Below are 18053 nucleotides of genomic sequence, written 5' to 3'. Positions count from 1 at the left end.
CTTGGCCGTGTCCTCTTCAGACCGTAGAGCACAGTCAGTACGAGGGAACAACAAAGCTAGTACGCTTTACTACCACAGCCCCTTCCACAGCAGGCACAGACAAGGACCCACTCGACAACCAGCACTGCCAATGAATTCACACTGAGTCACACTATAATCACACATCCCATTTGATTACAGTTATTCTACTTAAAAGTCTCAAAAGCTCCCCAGATGTCTTACAGCTTCATAGCAACAGATTACTTCTCATATTGTTTAATCAAGTATTTATTAAGACTCTGTTTTGTGCTCATGCTGAGAAATAGACTTAACCATAATCTCTAATTTTAGGGATTCCATTTTTTTGGGGGGGGCAGGAGTATGGAAATACCTATGAACTAATTTATAAAGGGTCAAAGATTGCAGTATATGAAACAGTGTTACTAGGGAGAACTTAGCAGGCACAATTAGATAAATAGGACTCATAGCAATTCATAAGCTTTTAATTGAAAGGTGAGTGAAATAAAGAAGAGAAGGGTCAGGTCACTGGTATTTTATGAGGAAAAAATGAAAGGCCTTCTAAGAGAGGATAAGTGATTTCAAAATACTGTGGTGCATACCAGAAGTCTGATTCAAAGCTTCCCTGTGAGGGGGCATCAGCTCTATTTGACCTTATGCTTCACCTACCTTGAGGCTCCTTGTGGGTATGGGAGACCACAGACAACTATTACTGCGTGGCCTGCATCTAAATAAGCCCTTAGATTTATAGGGTTTTTTTTTTTTTTTTTTTTTTGGTTTTTCGAGACAGGGATTCTCTGTGTAGCTTTGCGCCTTTCCTGGAACTTACTTGGTAGCCCAGGCTGGCCTCGAACTCACAGAGATCTGCCTGCCTCTGCCTCCCAAGAACTGGGATTAAAGGCGTGTGCCACCACGCCCGGCAGATTTATAGTTTATTAAACTTGTATGATTCTCTTTTTTGCACACTGATTAAGATTGGGGATTGTGGGTAGACTAGAGGATTTTACACGTTTCTAATGCCCCTTCTGCATAGAAAGACCCTGTCCAGTGTTTAGCTATACATCTGTTTATTTAGATCCAGGAACAATCCTTTTTGATCTTAATTGTTGGATGTACTTTCCTTGGCTAATTTCTATCTCCCACTTCAAGAAAAAGGTAGAAACATTATTATTACTTTTTCAGAGTTCCATAAATCTTTAGAACCAATTTGTATGGAAACAACATTGATCCTCTTGCCTCAGCAGCTGAAAAATAATTTTTATTTAATGTTGGTTGCATCATTACTCATGGTGCTATATTATCTATGAATACTGGCTTCATACAATCCTCAGGTTATTAGTGTGTCTCACTGATGATGAACATAAATTCAAGTCTTACCCAAAGTATATGGAAAATGTAAATAACTCATTATCCATTCCCGTTGAACTTACAGTTCACAAATTAATAGGGTGACTGTAGAACAACACATATCCCAACCATGCTTTCTTGAATTCTCTATGGAAAAATCAACTCATCATCTCCACCTTCCAAATCCCACCATTGTACACATGAGTAAAGGAAGAAGAGCCATCCATTCACATATAAATGTATTCATTGTCCAACATTTCATGAGACTGATCCATATCACCTCATGGATAAGAAACAGTTAAGAGATGACATCTAAGCCAAAATGAATGCTGGTCATAGGAAATAATGGTGCCAAAATTCTCAGCTGGAAATGAAGAAAATAAGTTTATGTACCCCTATGGGACAGCCTGACATTGCACAAAGTGAAGAAATGGACAAGCTAATTACCACAGGAGCCAGTGCTGTGGAACCATTGTCTCTGCCACTCCCATTACCATTGGCCAGGTGGTAGGTATAATTGTGTGAGCACCTCACTGGGGACTTTGATAGGAAATACACACACCCCCACAGGCACATGTGCACACATATACACACAATGGGGTGTGTACAGGACTAAGGCCAAAGGGTCATCTTTGGAGCCATTGTGTCTGGTGTGAATAAGAATCATTTGAAAACACCATCTTTCTAAGGGCCGTACCTCAAGCAGGTACATAAATGATATTCTGAATTGGGCTATCAGGCGCAATCATTTTGCTAATGAACTGCCTTCCAGGAACTTAGGTTTGAGCCTCAGAGTCTTAGAAAGACACCCTCTGTACTGATTAATATGGCATTGACATCCATAACACATAACAGGCACCAGAAGACTCACAGTGTGTTGAATGAGAATGGTCTTCATAAGGACCAGGGCCCCCTACAACCTGCTCTGAGCTCAGAGCTTTTATGTAAATGGCGGTATAGGCTCCAGCCTATCTCAACCACTGGAGGAAGACTTAGCAAGATTCTTTCAGAAGAGGGAACTCTGAGGACCAGGATTTGGGGTAAGGTCCTCACTTTCTCAACTTTGGACAAGTCAAATTTGATTAACACAAATTAAAACCTTAGCATGTAATTCAAGATAAACATTAGAGCACACAGAACTGAATCAAGCGCCAAACCATTCTTAAGTGATACAGTCTAGGGAAAATGAAAACCTACTCTCTTCCCTCCTTCAATTTGCTTTCCTATTCATTCTCATTCAGAACACAGATGACACTGACCTTTGGACCAGCCCCATCTTCCTGACCTAGTAGAAACTAGTCAGTCCTATGTGAAATTATAATTTTATCCAATTGGACATAGGTATGATACAGGGTTTGTGGTGTGTGAGGTTCACACAACTGAAAGAACTTTCTTCAAGAAAGATGATTTTCGAATATCAAAATAAAATAATAAGTAGAAAAATGAATACTCATTGGTAATGAGAAAAGTCAAAACATAAAACATTTGAAAAGTCGATATGCAACTTTATGCATGGCCATACTTCCTATTTATAGCACTACTTGATGGGTCTATTTCCTAAAAACACAAGAGTTATTAAATTTTCATTTGTTCTGTCCTCAGTTTAAAAAAAACATATATATGATGGGTATGCAATTACATACACTGCATTTTCAATTACTCCCAGGAAAGAACACTTCCATACTGACAAAGTGTTGATGAGAACCCAGTCCTCCACTTACAACAATCTCACACAGCTAATAACCAACTTCAGCCTCACACATTCACATTTCCTCTACTTCCTGTGCCCACATATTTTTATCCACAATGTGATGTGACCTCTGGACCTTTGCTTCTTTGTCATGACACTGGCTGAGTATACACTGTGGTGGAGAGTTGGTAGTAATATAGAAATACAATATTTCATTACAATGGCCAAAATATAACTGGATACATGAAATTCTAGTCCACCTACCTAACAATAGCCCAATAACCCCAAATTTAGTTCTATTCCCTGTGTATCTTTCTCTTAACACAATTTCAAATGCTCATGATTATATTAATCTAACTAATATGAGAGTAACATGAAGTGAAAAAGTCTTAACCATAACACAATAACTGGTTATAAATTTTACAAGACCATATCAACCTTGTGCATACTATGTCAAAGCTCTTCTCTGCATATTGGGCTACAGTGAGGTGTCACAAAATGTTTTGGCCAGTGATAAGTTACATGTATAGTGATCCCATAAGATTAGAGTGAACTGGAGAAAGTCCTGTCACTTAGTGACATCAGAGCCATCATAATAATCATAATGTGATGCGTAGGTCACATGCTCGTATTGATGCCCATGCAGACAAACCTGTTGCACTTCAAGTCATGCCAAACTACAGCATGTGCTATCAGTAAAGTACATAATACTTAATGGTTTTAATAAACAGGCATATTGCTAGTTTATGTTCTCTGGGTTATAGATTTACTGATTATTTGACTTATAAAGAAACATTTATTGTTGAGAAGCATGCTGTGTTAGCCACATGGCAGCCTCAGACATCTGATATTTACCATGTCTCCTCACTGCATCAAGAGACCACACTGAGGGGATTTCTGGTACCATCTGGTTTCCCTGTGATGCTGGGACAATGATGAGAACACCTAAGAGTGCGTTTTCACAATATCATCATCAAGTGACAGGTAACTGTAATGCCACAAAAGCAAAGCCTCCAGACCTCCAGTTCTAGTCTCCTGATTGTGGAGATGGCCACTTCTGCCTCTAAGACAAACAGTATTTTGGAATAAAGACAATAAGGGCATGAAATTTTAAAATTCTAGATCCATAAACTGATAGAAAATGCTAAAGGTTGATAATGGTATGATATCAAACATATTCACATCTACCATTTATGTTTCATGATTGTGTACTTATTCACTTTACATGAAAAGTCTAAAGTGGAAAGCCATGCTTCTTAATGTAGTTGGAAGGTTTCTCTGGTCCTGCCCGGCCCCACAGTCCTGCAGCTGCTTATAAAATAATCATGCAGAGATTTAATATTATTTACAAACTATATGGTCTATGGCAGGCCTCTTGCTAGCTCGCCCTTATATCTTAAATTAAGCCATTTCTATTAATCTATGTTTTGCCACATGTTCCATGGCTTACCAGTCTGCTGGCCTGTTGTTCCTTGGTTGGCAGGCTGGCTTCTCTCTCCAGAGTCCACCTTTCTCTTTCCTGTCTCTCTCCTTGGATTTCCCACCTGCCTCTAGGCTGCCTTGCCATATGCCAAAGCAGCTTATTTATTGACCAATGGAAACAACATATATTCACAACATCCAGAAAGACATCCCCCAGCATCTTTCTAATGTCTCCAGTTGAATTTTTGTAAATCGATCATGCTCCAGTAGAAGGCTACACATCCAAAAATGTATGGTCAGCCGAAATCAGACTTGATGGCTTATACACAAGGAAAGAGAACACAAATTTGAGTGGGTAGGAAGAATGGCTAGATCTAAGAGCAGATGGGGAAATGGGGTGAATATGGACAGGCACATTGTACAAAATTCTTAAAGAATTGTGTTTTTAAGACAGCAGGCAGAGACCTGAGCAATTGGTAGAGACACTGCTTCTAGCAGCAGAAACAGAACTGCAGTGTGACCATCATCAACTCCTTCTTTACGATGTTCAACATTGTTTTTAAACGCAGGCTTCTCATACAGAGCCTCTGTCCCTTCCAAACAAGCATGGTTCATTTCTTCTGATGAAATTATCATGAACTCTCTGTAGCCAAGAGAAGCCAACTTCCTTCTATTCTCCCTTTCTTTTCTAAACAAAATTATGTTATAAAATGACAAAAACGTTTTATATATATAACTCTTGCTCCATTTTCTTTCTTTCAGAGTCCTCTAATTTTGTGTGTCAACCCTGGGTAGCTAATACTGTAACAGCTTTACTAGTCATCTGTTTGTGTTATCTGCACTGATGGTACCTGCTTCTCAAATGCTAAGCCTGATGGGATGCTTTTTAAAGAATGAACTCCATCAGTGGAAGACATTTGAGTCTAACTTTCCCCACTTGATTTGCAAAACCCATTCATAAGATGATAAAAACGGAAGTAATAATTTACACTGGAACAAACAGGCAGACAAAAACCCCCAGACGATAGAGAAAGGTCCATGTTGCCAAGAGCCACTGCCATTTATCCTTCAGGGAGGCTCAAAGCCACAGTTACAGAAAAGACACAAAGAGCATGGGGTACAGACCTGCTGCCATTATCCTTGAGCAAATGAGAGCAGAATGGAAAACAGAGCTTCTGGATAGGCCCAGCACAAACACTTCTATGGAAGGGAGAGATGCTATGGGATGTCTTTCTGTATGCTGTGAATGTGTGTGACTCCCATTAGGTAATAAATAAAGCTGTTTTGGCCTATAGCAACAAAGCTTACAGCCAGGCAGGAAATCCAAGCAGATAAAAAGAAAAGAAGGGCAGAGTCTATAGAGACAGGAGCCCACCACCCAAGGAGCAACGAGATGTCAGCAGACCGGTAACGTCATGGACATGCGGTAAAACATAGATTAATAGGAATGGGTTGAATTAAGTTGAAAGAGTTAGCTAGCAAGAAGCTGAAGCCATAGGTCATACAGTTTGTAATTAATATAAGCCTCTGAATGATTATTTTATAAGTGGTTGTAGGAATGAAGGGCTGGGTGGGACCAGAGAAACTTCTGGCTTCAGAGGGAATCTGCTTGCAATGTCCTGTCTGTGTCTCCTGGCAGTTGTGTGTAGCTAAAGTTTTCCTGGTTCTATTCAGCTCTTACTAGTCCAAAAAATAAAAGAAGAGAGAGAGAGAGAGAGAGAGAGAGAGAGAGAGAGAGAGAGAGAGAGAGAAGGAAGGAAGGAAGGAAGGAAGGAAGGAAGGAAGGAAGGAAGGAAGGAAGGAAGGAAGGAAGGAAAGAGAAAGGTTTATGGGCTACATGCTGCTTAGATAGAAACATAGACCCACTGCCTCCCAGAGTTAGCAGACACTATGGCTCCCAGCACTGTCAGTGAATTATCTCCACCGTATTGAAAAGCTAAATTGGGTAGAGCTAACAGCCAAGACTTCTGTTTCAGTACTAGCTGCTGCAGTTAAAAACAATAGGTTCATAATAAGAAAGATTGAGATGTAATAGTTTACAATGTGTATAAAAATGTATGTAGGCTTGAAAGAGAGAGAAAAAGAAATATATGCACTTATATACAGTTATATAAAGAAATAGATAGTTTTAAAAAATAAAATCTTTAAAGAGAAAGTAAAGTAATATAAAAATAAGCCATGTAAAGATGGATATTACACAGAGAATCTAGACTGTGTTGTCTTTGATATTTTTAACTGCAGAAAGATATTTGATTGTAAAGACTGCTCAGTTAACCAAAATGTATATTTTAAAGGTACCTTGACTTCAAAATTTGGATGTAAGGATATGGTGCTTTGGAAAGGAGGCTCTGCTTTTGTTTCCACAGAAAGCAAGAGGCTATTGATTTGTTCCAGATTAAGATACATCAGGTTTGACCAGCCAAGACCCCTTGAATGGTCTCTGAAGACACCATGGCCCAGATGATTCAACATCCAGAACAGTTTCAAGGCAACTGGCTCAGACAATGTAGCCTCATGGACTACCCCATAATCCTAAAATTTTTTTGTGTCCCCATAAGATACAGTGCCCTCATCCCACAGGAAGTAGTATGAGAAGCTACACCCAAATTCCCAAATACACCAAGCTGGCTTTGGAGATGGAATTGGCTCACTCTTTATCTAAACCTAAGGATATTGCTAAAAGAAAAGGTTGAGAGATTCTTTTTTTTCCTTAACATTTATTTTATTATGTATACAGTGTTCTGTCTGCATATTTGCCTGTACACCAGAAGAGGGCATCAGATGTCATTATAGATAGTTGTTAGCCACCATGTGGTTGCTGGGAATTGAACTCAGGACCTCTGGAAGAGCCAGTGCTCTTAACCTCTGAGCCATCCCTCCAGCCCAAGAGATTCTTTTGTCCAATATCAGAAGAGCCCTCTGGTGTGGGACAGAGAAAAACCAATGCCTTTTTTTAAAACCAGGTTGATTATAAATACAATCTCTTTCTAAAAAATAATGGAGGATAGGATATAGATATGATAGGATGAAAAGGTAGATTAATGAACCTACTTTTAAAGAGCAACTTGTTTAAAATGTTTTACATTGGTATAGATTTTAGTTTATTGATACAAATTTAAAGTTAATTTTGTTATACTGTATATATATTTTCACTCTTTTTTTTCATTTTTCTTTATTAAGAAATTTTCTATTCACTCTACATACCACCCACAGATCCCACCTCCTCCCTCCTCTGTCCTCCCTCCTCCTACCCTCCCAGCCCTCTCTCCCAAGCCACCCCACATCTCCACATCCCCCAAATCAATGTCTCCCATGGGGAGTCAGCAGAGCCCTGCACACTGAGCCTAGGCATGTCCAAGCCCCTCCCCACTGCACCAAGGCTGCAGAAGATGTCATACCACAGACACTGGGCTCCCAAAAGCCTGCCTATGCACCAGGGACAGATCCTGATCCCCCTGCCAGGGTGCCCCACAAACAGTTCGAGCCAAACAACCATCTTCCATATCCAGGGGCCCTAGTCCAGTCATGGGGGCTCCACAGCCACTAGTCTTCAGTTCATGGGCTTCCACTAGCATAGCTGGTCATCTCTGTGCATCTTCCCATCATGATGTCAACGTCCCTCCCTCACCTGCAGAATCCCTCCTCTCTCTCATCAATTAGATTCCCAGAGCTCAGCCTGGTGCCTAGCTATGGATCTCTACATCTGCCTCCATCAGTCACTTGACAAAGGCTCTACGATGATGGTTAGGGTATTCACTAGACTGGTCACCAGAATAGTCCATGTACCATCTAGACCACTGCCAGCACTCCAAGGTGGGGTCATCCTTGTGGATTCCTGAGAGCCTCCCTGGCACCCTGCCTCTTCCTATTCCCATGATGTCCTCATCTATTATGGTATCTCCCTCCCTGCTCTCCTACTCTGTTCCTGTTCTAGCTTGACCCTCCCATTTCCCTATGTTCTCATCCCCCACTCCTCGCTCTCTGCAACACACCCACTCCAAGTCCACTCATGTAGATCTCATCCACTTCTCCTTCACTGGGTCATCCATGTGACCCTCCTAGAGTCTTTCCCTGTTAGCTAGCTGTGGGTTGCAGTCTGGCCATCCCTTCCCTCATATCTAGTATCTACTTATGAGTGAGTACAAACTATGTTTGTCCTTCTGAGTCTAGGTTACCTCACTCAGGATGATATTTTCTAGCTCCATCCATTTGCCTGCAAATTTCATGATGTCATTGTTTTTTACTGCTGAGTAGTACTCCATTCTGTATATGTGCCATATTTTCTTTATCCATTCTTTAGTTGAAGGTTCTTGCTATTACAAATAATGCTGATATGAGCATAGTTGAGTATTTGTCCTTGTGGTAAGATTGAGCATTTCTTGGGTATATGCCCAAGAGTGTTATAACTGGGTTTTGAGGAAGACTTATTCTCAATTTTCTGAGAAACAGCCATACTGATTTCCAAAGTGGCTGTTCAAGTTTGCATTCCCACCAACAGTGGAGGAGTGTTGCCCCTGCTCCACATCCTCTCCAACATAAGCTGTCTTCAGTTTTTTTTTTAAATCTTAGCCATTCTGACAGGTGTAAGATGGTATCTCAGAGTTGTTTTGATTTGCATTTCCCTGATGACTAAGGATGTTGAACAATTTCTTAAATGTCTTTCAGCCATTTGAGATTCTTCTGTTGAAAATTCTGTTAAGCTCTGTAGGCCATTTTTTAATTGAATTGTTCAGTATTTTGAAGTCTAGCTTTTTGAGTTCTTTATATATTTTGGAGATCAACCCTTTGTCAGATGTAGGGTTGGTGAAGATCTTTTCTCATTTTGTAGGCTGTTGTTTTGTCTTATTGACTATGTCCTTTACTCTACCAAAGCTTCTTAGTTTCAGGAGATCCCATTTATTAATTGTTGCTCTCAGTGTCTGTGCTACTGGTGTTATATTTAGGAAGTGGTCTCCTGTGCCAATTCGTTCAAGACTACTTCCTACTTTCTCCTCCATCAAGTGCAGTGTAACTGGATTTATGTTGAGGTCTTTGATCCACTTGGACTTGAGTTTTGTGCATGGTGACAGATATGGATCTATTTGCAATCTTCTGCATGTTGACATCCAGTTATGCCAGCACCATTTGTCGAAGATGCTTTCTTTTTTCCATGGTACTGTTTTGGCTTTTTTATTGAAAAATCATATATTCATAGGTATGTGGATTAATGTCAGGGTCTTCAGTTTGATTCCATTGGTACATGTGTCGGTTTTTATGCCAGTACCAAGCTGTTTTTATTACTATAGCTCTATAGTAGGGCTTGAGGTCAGGGATCATGATGCCTCCAGAGATTATATTTCCACTCTTGTTTAAGATATTATGTTTATATAAATCATTTAAATTGTAATGTATAATTAAGAAATACAGATTATTAGTCTTCTATGATATTCAAACTTATAGTCATGTTAAGTTTTCTAGGTATACATAGATGTAATTCAATTAAGTAGGTAATCTTCAACACTTCAAAGACCTACAGAATATGGCATTTAAAATGTTTTAAAAATTTAGACTTTCTGAACAGTGAGACATGTCTGCTCCTGGCATCACCTATTTACTTCAGAGTGGAGGATGGGCATCGAAGACACTCCATATGGAGTTTATCTTCTTCTTGGCAAAAATAGCCTATGGGCAAGAAACTGTTCTTGCCTGGACTGCTTGAAAAAATGTATGGACTGGACATGCAGGACCCATAGGAAGATGACCACCGAAATTTGCTTGGCAAAATGGTCCTTCAGGTTCCTGCTTCACAGAGGAAACTGCTAGACATTCTACAAAACACAGAGAGAAGTGACTGAAAGACTCTAGGCCTGTGGGCTGAAGACAGATGCCCCAACTTTATAGAGGAACTTTGGATGACTGTTTAGGCTGCCAGCTGTCTCTGTCTACTCTCCAAGACTCCTGAAAGTTGCTTGCATCCTTCTCCCATTTCTCAGATAATATTGTATACTTCTGATGTCTTTGATGTAGTTGAAGACTAGATATTTATAATTTCCTTATTTATGATAAAATATAAGTTAGATATGAAATCTTAGACTCACAAATATAGGATAGATAGAATATCTTCTTTAATTTTTCCAAATACAAATGGACTAAATATTATAAAGAGACTAGATATTGTAACTGTAATTCTTGCTTGATAATTGTTCTGTTATATGTAATTTTATTATGTTAAAGTTAAAAGCTTCCCTTTTGAAAAAAAGAAAATGGGGAGTGCTGGGGATGCTGTGAATGTGTTGCTCTGATTGATTGATAAATAAAATGCTGATTGGCCAGTAGACAGGCAGGAAGTACAGTGTAGGCAGGATAAGGAGAGAGGAGAATTCTGGGAGGTGGAAGGCTGAGTGAGGAGATGCTGCCAGCCACTGCTGCTGCCACCACTGCTGCCACCACCACCATAAGAAGCAAGATGTAAGGTACGAGTAAGCCACAAGCCACATGGAAACTTATAGATTAATAGAAATGGGTTAATTTAAGGTATAGGAACTATATAGCAAGAAGCCATAGTCATTAGGCTAAATAGTTTAAATAATAGAAGTGTCTGTGTGTTTAATTGGATCTGAGCCACTGCGGCCCTGAGCAGGACTGGAGAAAACTCCAACTACAGTTGTGATCAGTAAAACATCCCAGTGAAACGAGGCACTGGGAGAGAAATCCTCCCAAAGGAAGTTAAGTTTGAAAACAACAACAACAAGATAAGGCTGGCAGAGGCATCATGCGTGAACAGGGCTGTCATCAAAACAAGAGAAAAGAGATCTTAATTGGAAAGGTTACCTGCCTTTCTCCTACCCTGGCTATCATGGTAGTATTTTCCCCCACAAACATCTATACAGGAGGGCTTAACCCTTTTCAGCACTGGGAAGAAAAATCAAACCTACAAAGAACCCATGCACCAAGAAAAACATACATAAAGAAGAAGCAAGCTTTGTCATATATACTAAGTACTCACCAGGAAAGAAATAGTTCTATAAAACAGAAGAAAATTGCAACAAAACATTCTACCATATTGTTTCAGAATTTTTATGAAGCAATTATACCTTTAAAAGATCATAATAGGATGTGACAGCCAGGTGACAGAAGGAAATGAAAAAGGTTTTAAAAACATCAAGGAAAAAGTCAAATGAAAATCATTATCGATATAGAAAAAAATTGGAAGAAAGAGAAAATGAAATTAAAGATTTAAAAAGTAAAAGAAAAGAGGATGCTGTGAAAGACACATTTAAGTATGTTTTTTATACATACAAAGTATTAAAATAAAAATATTATGTATCAGGCATGAAATAGAATTCATACATAGATTTTAAAAAGTCCCTGAAAAAAGAAAGCTCATTGAGATGACAGCATGCATATTTTAAAGTTCAATAAAACTTCCCTGGAATGAAAAACAGACCATCTGTATGTTGAAAGTGCCTATTGGATTCTACCTATAATACAAGAAAGAAAGCAATATTTCACCAGTGATGCAGATGTTTCAAGTTGCCTGATGTCTTGGACTTCTGTACCAAGTAACATTTAGCACAAGATTTGTCAGATGACTGAAATATGAAAACTGATATAGCATCAAAGCATGTTCTAAATTAATGTTTATACCCATAGACAGTTATCACTCAGCCTTAATCAGAGAAACTACTTCTTCCAGTGAACTGTAGTGGATTTAGGGACTAATGGCTATACAAAGTCATGAGAATAAGTGATGTTTAAGTGCTCAGCCCTAAACAAGACATATATTCTATCCCCTCTAAGGCTGGGGGAATCCTATGGAGGAGGGAGTTAAAAGAAAATAGAGGAAAGAGTTGCAATGGGCTTTACTCCACACATTACAATCCACTGGGCAAGACAGAGTTATTATAATTACAAACTCTCAAAGAATAAAAATGACTGCACTGGGTCTGCTCATAACAGCCAGGCATGGATGGAAAAGGAGTCCAGGGATTCAGGTAAAAGAGGGGAAGTCATTACTTTCTGGTAATAATATCGAAGTTTGGTGGAAAGTCACACAGATGGCCCTGGTTATACTAATTGGCTCAAAAAAAAAAAAAAGCAAAAGTCATGAATATGGAAAGAGCCAAGGCAGGAGTAGAGGGGACTGATAGAAATGTGAAGGACATGAGAGGGTAAAGGGAGACAATAACTAGAATACACCAATACATCTATAAAATTGTCAAAGAAGTACATTAATTTTTCTAAGAAGTAATAGAAAAATTATGACCAGAGTCATATATGTATATAATATACACACACTTATATGTATATAATGTACATGCACGCGCACACACACACACACACACACACACACACACGCATGCACGCACTCTAATTTTTAGCTTCAATTTAATTACAGAACAAGGATTGCAAATAGTTCTGAGAATGCTATATATCATGGAATGCTGTTTATATGAATCCTTTTTTTTTTTTTTGAGAAAACAACCACTGCAGAGCTCTAAATTAAAACCAACAAATAATCATGGACAAAATTTTAGCAAAAACTTTAACCTGAAATAATTTATTTAAGTGCAAAAACTAAAACAAACCACAAAGTTGAGAAAGTAGTTCATTCAAAGAACTGAAAATGTGAGAGTCATATGATTTAGAGAAATTTAAAAGGGGGTAGAGGAAATAAAACACATCCACAGCTTGGTTCCTCTTCATGTGGTAGCAATCAGATTATCTAAATCAAAAGTAATAAAATAAAAATGGGAGAATCTGAATATTTTAGCATGCAGAGGTAAACACTGAACTAAAAATATGGTTGACTAAAATTGGATGACATAAAAAGAATTATTATGGCCAAATGAAGACAATTTCAACCCAACTGAATCATTCATCACAGTAGAGAAGAGCTGAGTTTCTTCAAAGGTATGGTATTAAATTATATTTACAATTATTTATTTATACTCAGAACAAAAAGTCACACTAAACATCAGAAAAAAATAGAAATTTGAAAAGCAAAAGTGATTATTGTATGAAGTCTTTACATTATATAAGCACACAGTATTAATATTGAATGTTTTTGCCATATTGATAAGAGTAAATGAACATAATTGACCATCTAACAATCAGATTTTTAAAGCAGGTAATAGCTAAAACCCAACATGATCTGTCTATAGGAGAAATACCCCAAAGCCATTCAAAAATGAAAATGTAGGCCTATGGAAAGCTATCTCAAGAAAATCTAAATAGAAACTTATGATATGAACCTTATGAGTGGTAGAGTTTTATCATAAAAGTACAAAAATGAGATGTAATGGTGAGTGTAATCCAATCCATGATGATACTTACATAAAAATACATCAGTATTCCCTACCTTTGTGGCTATTGGAAAACAAACTTAAATAGTATTGGTAGTCAAAATGGTACATTGACAATAGAGGGGCAATATCGACTAAACTCAGAGTCCACAATCATGCTCCAAACTCCCAACATGCTATCTATCAGACACCACTGCACATTTATAAATTATTGTTCTGTCCTAGAAGTTGGCCTCTGTCAGTAGATTTCTCTTGCCATAATATCATGCAGTAAATGTAGAGAAAAAGAAGCTACAGTATTTCCATTCCACCTTCTGGCAGTCTCCTCATCTCATCAAGACTACATCACCCATGTTTACAGCCAGAATCACTGACTACAGCTCAGAAAAGGCAGTAGATTTTATTACGAGGGGCCCAGTCATATTGTGTCCACAGTCAAAAAGCAGAAATAAGTGTTAGTGTTTAGCTGGCTCTCTCCTTTTTCCTTTTGACCTAGTATAGGACCGCAGTCCATGGAATGGATCCACCCACATTCAAGATGCGCCTTTCCTTCTCAATGAAACCTGTCTGGAAACACCTTCACAGACATACCCAGAGGTGGGTCTCCTGGGTGAATCCAAACCCACTCTAGTTAACAATGAAGATTAACCATCACAAACTCATTGCCACCTAATAAACCATCTCCAAATTCTGTGGCTCCAAATAACTGTGATTTGATGGGCAGGCAATTTCTGCAGTCCTTCTGTTTGTATCTTTTGGAATCATGCATATCACCATAGCAACCCCACCTCCACACTGGGTTAGAAGGCCCATGATGATCTTATTGATGTATCTGGCAGCTGATATTGTCCACTAGCTAGAACATGGTTCTCCTCTGTGGTTTCTCCTTCTCCAATTTCATGACCAAGAGCATTATCATCTCAGTGCTCTAAGAGACTGAAAGCAAAAGTAGCAAGGCCCCTAGGGCTTCATAATTGGAGCTTACATAATATCATGCACAGGGCCTACATGGGTCTGAGCCAGATGGGGTCCTAGAGCTGAAAGCAGAAGGACATATGCCCCCATCACTAAGCCAGAAAGTATTTCCAACTCATAACTGCTTGCAAGTGAAAATTTGGCTTTCTCCAAGGAGTGTTACTGAGGAAACAAATTACTCTTATGAATAAGCCACATGCCCAGCAGTAGACAGTCAATGGAAAAAATTTTCAAGGGCATCTTTGGAGACTCCTTATCTCATAACATCATGTCAGGCTTTTGTTGCTGTTGTTTTAGTTTTATCATTTTTCATTTTCATTTTAATCTCTCTCTCCCTCTCTCTCCGTGTGTGTGTGTGTGTGTGTGTGTGTGTGTGTGTGCGCGCGCGCGCATGTGCGCGCGCACGCTTTGTGTATATATCATGGCTTTCAGTTTTGTGTTTTATGAGATTTCTGGGTGTGAGGATGAGTGGGTCTCTGTATCTATATATGCTTCTTGTGCCTTTTCTCAGGTCTTTTCCTTCTGTTTGTTTGTTTTATACTATTCTGATTAGTTTGCTTTTGTTTTATCATATCTTATTATATTATTATCCCTTTGAAGCCTGTTTTCTAATGGGAAACAGAAAAGGGGTGGATCTGGATGGGAGAGAGGTGGGGAGAAACTGGGAGCAGAGGAAGGGGAAACTGTAATCAAGATATATTGTGAGAAGTAAATCTATTTTCAGAAAAAGGAAAGAGAAAGCCTCAGGAAGAAAAGCAGAACAAATGGTCCCTGTATACAGGAATGCAGAGGGTTTTCTTTGCTCACCAAATCCTCATTCAGAGTTACTTGAGCCACATAATCTGAAAGTTGTTCTTACAGAGCAAACTGAATGGCCAAAGGGTTGAGTCTAGACATGAGAAGAGAGATAATTTTAAAAAATGAAATAAAATTAAAAAATAAAATAAAATATAAAAAGAAGCTGCTTCAAGACTAAGACCAACAGGATAAACACAAATTAACTTGTTTATGATAAATTTTGTTAAATCACAGAGTTGGTTTTCAGTGGGAATGAAATGGAAAAGTCTCAAAATTTAAAGGAATCCAGGAGTCAGTGGGGCACAGAAGCTGAGAACATGGATGTTATATTGCACATGATGAGTGGTCAACATCTATATACCAATCTGAAGGTACCTGTGGTGGTTTGATATTTTGTGTATGATTTAACAAATAAAGCTTGCCTGAAGATCAGAGGGCAAGGCCAGCCACTAGTTAGTCATAGAGGCCAGGCGGTGGTGGCACACACCTTTAATCCCAGCGCTTGGAATCGCATGCCTTGTTCCTGGTACTTGGGAGGCACACATGCCTTTAATCCCAGCACTAGAAAAGTTGAGACAGGAAGTGATATGGCTGGGCAGAGAAAAGAATATAAGCCAGGAAGAGATAGGAGCTCACTCTTCAGGCTGAGGATTTCATAGAGGTAAGAAATAGTGGCTGGCTGCTCTGCTTCTCAGATCTTTCAGCATTTGCTCAGATTTTTATTAAGACCAATTAGGATTCAAGCTACAATGGCCCCAAAGGGAATGGCACTATTAGGAGGTGTGGCCTTGTTGGAGGACATGTGTCACTGTAGAGGTGGGCTTTGAGTTCTTGTATATGTTCAAGACATGCCAGTGAGACAGACCACTTCCTGTTGTCTGTGCAATATGTAGGCCTCTCAGCTACTTCTCTAGCACCATGTCTACCCACATGCCACCATGTCGCACCATGATAATAATGGTCTGAATCTCTGAAAATGTAAGCCACACTAATTAAATATTTTTCCTTTATAAGAGTTAACCATGGTCATGGTGTTTCTTCACAGCAAAAAAAGCCCTAACTAAGATAATACTATTCTGGGATATCATAGCTAGAGGCGATCTCAATAACTTGACCTACTTCCATGGTATTTGAGAAACAGAAATCACTGGATGGGAGTATTATGAATATTTTCTCTGGTCTTTTTCATTTTTTACATATTAAAACATTTTCTACCTTTAAATAATCATCTGTAATGTCAGGAAGTTATCATTTTTTAAAATGTACATATATACTGGCATATATATATATTTATATATATATGTACTTATATCATAAAAGTTCTATATTCTCAAAAGATTATAACTTAATATAAGTTTAAACCATGTCTGCAAATAGACTGACTCTATATAAATGAACACAAGACATTTCAGAATGATTTAGTTAGTCTCCATCCTACAAATAATACATGAATGAATATGTGGCATTCTTTCTAAGTATAAAACCTAACTTGTTGGGCTAAAAGTTAAAACTTTTTATGTTTTCATCACAGTGAAGCATATTTTTTCACATGGTTATTGTGCTTTGATACTGTACCTTTTCTGTCAAATCAGATACGACTGCAGAGTCTGAAGGGTGCTTTGGGGAGAACAAGGTTGATACAGCCTCTGTCTGTGCTTTTTATTGTTATTTTCATTTCAGAAGTGTAGACAGCCAAGCAGCCCAACTGACAAGTATCCTGAATATCTGTTTCTCATAGATGCTACAGATAGTTCTCTTAATCCCTTTTAGTCTACTTTACATTCCAATGTTTCAAGCAATATTAAATCTTAACATAGTCACACATCGCAGTATTTTCTCTAGTTGAACAAAACTCATTTAGCTAGTTATCCCATTACATTTCTTTTTGAAAACAGCTTCTTCCACTGACTCGAAATGTCATTTTGTATATGCCTTAACTGACATAGAAGTTTTGTGACAACATAAGTATTCCTATCTCTCTTTCCTTGTCCATATTTTTTTTTAACTAGTCTCAGTCATTTTTACTTGGTTGGCTTTAAACTCATGGCCACTATAAGAAAGAACTTTTCAATTTCAAAGTGGTAAGTATAGCAGATGTAAGAACAGTCTGGCCCTCATAGACTTGTGAAGGTCACCAGGCACATTAGTCTCAGACTTGATTCCTGTCTAACATACTGTCTGGGGGAGGTTTGACTTTGAACACACAGACATGCATTGTTAATTGTATACTTAGGCAACTTAATCATTGTATGGACAGCATATAGTTAGTAACACAAACTGAAACATCTCAGGCATCTGTAGGCAATATAATCTGTGAAGCCTTCATAGTAAATGCACACTGTCAACTGATTGAAATGTCACTGCATGGTATATGACTGCACATAAATGCTCTCCGCAAGCATCAATGTCTACATAAGCATTAGTTCCACTATGCAAAAGTAGATTTTCAACTTCTAGAGTCACCATCACCAAGGGAGATCTTCTCATTTCTATAAGAGTACAATGTGGGCCGGGCGGTGGTGGCACACGCCTTTAATCCC

Source organism: Peromyscus maniculatus, chromosome 19, assembly GCF_049852395.1.
Source record: "Peromyscus maniculatus bairdii isolate BWxNUB_F1_BW_parent chromosome 19, HU_Pman_BW_mat_3.1, whole genome shotgun sequence".
In the NCBI taxonomy this organism is placed as follows: Eukaryota; Metazoa; Chordata; class Mammalia; order Rodentia; family Cricetidae; genus Peromyscus; species Peromyscus maniculatus.
The sequence above is the reverse complement of the archived record's forward strand: the minus strand, read 5'-3'. Positions refer to the sequence as shown.